Genomic DNA, 6,143 nt, shown 5'->3' with positions numbered 1-6,143 from the left:
TAGCAAGTTGAATCCAGCAGCATATTATAAATATTACATTCCATGTCCAAATAGGAATTATCCCAGGAATGCAAGGATGGCTCAACATAAGAAAACTGATTAATCAAAACCACATTGATAAAATGAAGGGGGAAAACACCCTCATGATCATCTTAGTTGATGCAGAAAAAGCATTCAACAAAATCTAACAACTTTCATGATTAAAAGACAAACAAACAAAAAACACCCAGCAAACTAAGAATAGAAGGGAAATTCCTCAACAAAATAAAAGGCTTTTATGAAATACCCTAGCTAATGTCACACTCAATGGTGGAAGACTGGAAGCATTTCCCCTAACATCAGGAACAAGAGAAGAATGCTTGCTTTCAGTGCTTCTACTCAAGACTGTAACAGAAGTCCTAGTCAGAGCAATGAGGCAAGAAAAAGAAATGAAAAGCATCGAAGTTGGAAAGGAAGTTAAACTACTTCTATTCTCAGATGACATGCTCTTCTGTACAGGAAACCCTAAAGAATCCACAAAACACTATTAGAGTTAACAAACGAATTCAACCAAGTTGCAGTATACAAGATCAACACACAAAAATCTGTTGTGTTTCCATATCCTAGCAATGAAAAAATAATCCAAAATGAAATTGACAACAGTTCTATTTCACACAACATCAAAAGGAATAAAACACACAGAGATAAATTTAGCCAAGGAGGTGCAAGGCTTGTGCACCGAAAACTACAAAGCACTGCTGAAAGAAATTAATGATGATCTTAAAAAGAAAAGGGGAAAGACAGCAGATTTTGTGGACGGGAAGACTTAATACTTTTAAGATGGCAATCCCACCCAAAGTTGTCTAGAGATTTAATGAAATGCCTATGGAAATCACAACGCTCTGTTTTACAGAAATGTAAAAGCCAATCCTAAATGCATACGGAATTTTAAGTGACCTTGAATAGCCAAAATAATCTTGGAAAAGAAGAAAAAAGTTGGAGGACTCACACTTCCCTATTTCAAAACTTAGTCCAAAGCTTCAGTTATCAAAACTATGTGGTACTAGCATAAGGATAGACACATAGATCAGTGGAGTCCAGAAATAAACCCATAGATCTATCCCATGGGTTGTAAACCCAACTGAGTTGAAAACAGGTGTTCAAACAGAACCCTGCACAGGAATGTTCACCAGAGCACTATGCCCGACGGGCACAACGTGGAAGTCACCCAAATGTACATCAGCTGCTGAGCGGATACACAACATGTGTGGTCTAGCCACGCACTGCAATGTTATTCAGCCTGCTGAATATTATTCAGCCAGGAATATTATTCATTTGGAAGCAGATATATAGTCGTGATGGTGGCCCAGCACCGCCAGTGTATACTTGGTGCCCCTGGATGGTCCGCCATTAGCTGCCTTCTCTGTACAAAGTTCCCGTCTGGTGGACAGTGAGAGTTCCACCAAAGAGAGGGTCCAGCGAGCACAGCGAGCAGGATCCTGCCAGCGCCATTTCTTTCCAGGCCCAGGACCCCGGCGGAGAGGGTGGGGGCAGGGTGAGGTGGGGGTGGGGGAGGGGTTATGGGAAAGCAGTGACCTCACAGGGTGCTCCCCGACCAATGAGGGCCCGGCCTATGGTCGCTACGATACGGAGGAGGGGCCTGAGAACACCGGTTGTCTTGAGATGTTGGGACCAGCAGGCACAACCGACCGCCCCTCATCCCGCCGCACCTCATCCCAGCGCACCGCAGAGCGAGGCCGTCGCAGAAAGCACGCCCAACGGCCAGCATGCCGGGGAAGAGGGGCCGTCGAGGGTCACCCGGTCGCCGCTCCCGCACCGCCCGAGCCGAGCTGTCCTTCTCCGTGAGCCACATGGAGCGCCTCCTGTGGGAGGGCCACTATGCCCAGCGCCTGAGCTCGTCCGCACCCGTCTACCTAGTGGCCATCATCCAGTACCTGGCGGCCAGGGTCCTGGAGCTGGCACGCCATGAGGCCCAGAACAGCAGCAGGAGGCGCCTCACTCCGGAGCTGGTGGACGTGGCGGCCCGCAGCAACACGCTGCTCAGCGACTTGTTCAGGACTATAGCACCATCTCCCAGGTGGCCCTGGCCCAGCCCTAGCTGCCCAACGACACCTGGGTCCCCGGCCCCCAGGGGCGCGGCCATCAGGCGCCAGGCCCGCTCACCGACCGACCACACAGCCCGGGCGGCCCCGGCCTGCCCGCCGCCTTTGGCACAGTCACTGCGAGTCAATAAAGTGTTTCAAGAGACCCCCTGCGTGTGCTTCACTCACTTGGCATGGGAGGTGGTGGTGGTGGGACACCCCTCGTCGGAGGGATGGGGGCGGGGGTCTGGCCGGAGTTGGGGGGTGGGGGGCATGGAGTCAGGGGTCACAGAGAGGAGCGGTCTCTCACGGTGACAGTGCATGGGGTGGCCCTGGGTGGGAGAGGCTGGCTGCGGCGGGGCTGGGGGCGGACTGGGGCCTGGAGTGAGGCCGGACAACAGAAGGCTCCCCCGCTGGCTCTGAGCAAGTTGGAGCCAGGCCAAAGTCCCCAGAGGGACGGGGTTCCTTGCGGCGGCGCTCGACACCGCGAGGGCGGTGTCGTGATAGGGTGAAAGTGCCAAGGCGACTGACCGCCCTGGGTGCGGGAGGCAGGGGTGGGTGGACAGAGCGCTTGGCATGGACTCCCATGGGGCAGGGGCTTTGACGGGAAGATTGAGGTGTGATCGGGATTGGGGTGGGCAGGACACAATCAACACATAGGCAAAGTCGGAATTAGGGTCATGCGGGGTCAAGAGTTTTCGGTTGTGTTCCCCTAGAGATGCCAAGAGATGCCCTGCTTGGCAACCTGCGTGAACAAGCTGTAACCTAGCAACAGTGGGCGGGCGCCCAGCCAGGCCCCACCCCAGCACCCCTGGTTTGCATACGAAGCTTGCACCAGGCACAGCCCCTACCCTCAAGATTCCTGCATATGAATCTTGACACTGGAAAGGCTTTTCTCCCAAACCCTCAATTTGCATATGTGACTTTCGCTGGACCAGGCTCCGCCTCCGATCACTCAATTTGCATGTCACCGTGGAAATGGCGGTTTAGCATAGAAAGCTAGAGTAGTAACCACGTGTGAGACCCACGTTTTAAAATTAATTCTATATGTTTATGCCTTACGTATTTTTGATTAGTGAGAAACTTTATGCCTACTGCTTCCCTGATAGCGTACTAGCCTTTTAATGAAATTTAATTTCTTCATTTTTAATAATGAGAGTGTAATACCTGCCCACCATTTCAGAATAGTGGTTAGAAGAGTTAGAGAGAAATTACATATATTTGATATATAAACCTGATATATAATATATAACATAAAATATATTTTTAAAATATATAAAAATATAGTTGTGCTAAAATAAGAATTTACCAAGTAGTGGGGATAGTACTGCATGCAGTCCATGGCACTCTGTTATTTCTTTTTTTTAATATTATGCAATAAAATCACCCTCTTTTGGAGCCCAGTTCTACGAATTTAGCACATGTATATATGTGTGTATCCACCACCACATTCAGGATATGGAGCAGCTCCAGCAACCCAGGAAAGTCCCTGGTCTGCTGGCCCCGTTTAAGTGCTTGAGTTTTGCTAAAATAACGTTTGTTACGTAGAGTCCTGGGTGGGGAGTTGGATGGTGAGCCAAGATTCAACAAAGACCACAAGGGAAAGTGAAATAGAGAAGTTTATTACTGTACTCACAGGTCCTGGATGAGGTACACAGCACACCTGGAGGGCCACACAGGAGGTCAAGGCAGGGTACAGGCAGAGGGCAAGCAGCAGGACATGCAGCTTATGCCTTTATTAGGGTCCATAGGTGATGTGTTTCTGAGGTTCCCTGGATAAGGCCAGATTGGCAATTCAAAACCATAAAAAGAGCAGGGTTTTCGTAAGCTCTGTTGGAGTCCTATCTAAGGGACCCACAAGGGGAAGGAGCTGGGAGGCGGAAGAGACTGTTTTATCACCAGGGGCTTTGGGGAACTCATATCAGTTACACTTTCTTGTGACTTAGCTGGCTGCCATCCAGGGCATGCCCTTGAGGTTAGGTTTCAGTGCACCCAAGGCCCCTGCAGGCCCCTTAGCCCCACAAAAAGAATGCAGAGGCTGCAATATTATGGAGTAGTTTAACTAAACTCTCAACAGTTGTCAAACTCTTTCTTCAGACCTAACCCTTGACAACCACTTCTCTGTTCTCCATCTCTAAAAAACTGCCTTTCCCATGTGTCTTGCAAGTGGATTCATAAAGTGTGTCAGCTATTGAGGTTGGCTCCTATCACTAAACATACTGCTTTCGAGGTTCATCTAGATTGTTATGTGTATCAATAGTTATGTTCTATTGTTGGGGAGTATTCCATTGTGTGCATGTACCACAGTTTGTTTACCCGTTGGCCTATTGTAGGACATTTTGGTTGTTTCCAGGTTTTGCAAATTTTTAATAAAGCTGATATGAACATTCATGGATAAGTTTTTGTATGAACTTAAATTTTCATTTCTCTCAGGTAAATACCCAGGAGCTGGACTGCTGGGTCATATGAAAAGGCTCCTCAGGTCTCTTCCCAATTAGCCTCATCCTCATCCCCTAGGGGCAACCACTGTTCTTATTTTTTTTACCACATATTGCTTCTGTCTGTTTTAGAACTTCAAATAATGGAATCATACATGTAAATACTTTCAATGAAGCCTCTTTTGAGATCCACTTATGTTGGCTGTGTGCATCAATGATTCATTCCTTTTTATCACCTAGTGTTATTTAGCTATATTGGTAAACTACACTTGATTTATACGTTCAACAGTTGATGGACATCTGGCCTGTTTTCAGCTCTTTATTATTATGAAAGAAGCTGCTATAAGCATCTGTGTTGATGTTACTGCGTACACTTATCTTTTCATTTTCCTTGGGTAATTCCTAAAAGTGATTGTGTAATAGGTTAGGTGTATATCTAGCTTTATGAAAAACTGATAAAGATACTAGAGGGGAAGATGGCGGAAGAGTAAGACGCGGAGATCACCTTCCTCCCCACAGATACACCAGAAATACATCTACACGTGGAACAGCTCCGACAGAACACCTACTGAAGGCTGGCAGAAGACCTCAGACCTCCCAAAAGGCAAGAAACCCCCCACGTACCTGGGTAGGGCAAAATAAAAAAGAATAAACAGAGACAAAAGAATAGGGACGGCACCTACACCACTGGGAGGGAGCCGTGGAGGAAAGGTATCCACACACTAGAAGCCCCTTTGCGGGCGGAGGCTGCGGGTGGCGGGGAGGGAAGCTTCAGAGCCACGGAGGTGAGCGCAGCCACAGGGGTGCGGAGGGCAAAGCGGAGAGATTCCCGCACACAGGATCGGTGCTGACCGGCACTCACCAGCCCGATAGGCTTGTCTGCTCCCCCGCTGGGGCGGGCGGGTCTGGGAGCTGAGGCTCGGGCTTCGGTCGGAGCGCAGGGAGAGGACTGGGGTTGGCGGCGTGAACACAGCCTGCAGGGGGTTAGTGCGCCATGGCTAGCCAGCAGGGAGTCCAGGGAAAAGTCTGCACCTGCCAAAGAGGCAAGAGACTTTTTCTTCCCTCTCTGTTTCCTGGTGCGTGAGGAGAGGAGATTAAGAGCACCGCTTAAAGGAGCTCCAGAGATGGCGCGAGCCGCGGCTAACAGCGCGGACCCCAGAGACGGGCATGAGATGCTAAGGCTGCTGCTGCTGCCACCAAGAAGCCTGTGTGTGAGCACAGGTCACTATCCACACCCCACTTCCGGGGAGCCTGTGCAGCCCGCCACAGCCAGGGTCCCGGGATCCAGGGAAAACTTACCCGAGAGAACTCTCGGCGCGCCTCAGGCTGGTGCAATGTCACGCCGGCCTCTGCCGCCGCAGGCCCGCCCTGCACTCTGTGCCCCTCCCTCCCCCCGGCCTGAGTGAGCCAGAGTCCCCGAATCAGCGGCTCCTTTAACCCCGTCCTGTCTGAGCAAAGAACAGACGCCCTCCGGTGACCTACATGCAGAGGCGGGGCCATATCCAAAGCTGAGCCCCGGGAGCTGTGCGAACAAAGAAGAGAAAGGGAAATCTCTCCCAGCAGCCTCAGGAGCAGTGGATTAAAGCTCCACAATCAACTTGATGTACCCCGCATCTGCGGAATA

This window comes from Delphinapterus leucas, chromosome X (assembly GCF_059928025.1).
Source record: "Delphinapterus leucas isolate spDelLeu-1000000601 "Yukka" chromosome X, BTC_Dleu_Yukka2, whole genome shotgun sequence".
Taxonomy (NCBI): domain Eukaryota; kingdom Metazoa; phylum Chordata; class Mammalia; order Artiodactyla; family Monodontidae; genus Delphinapterus; species Delphinapterus leucas.
Note: the sequence above shows the minus strand (reverse complement) of the source record.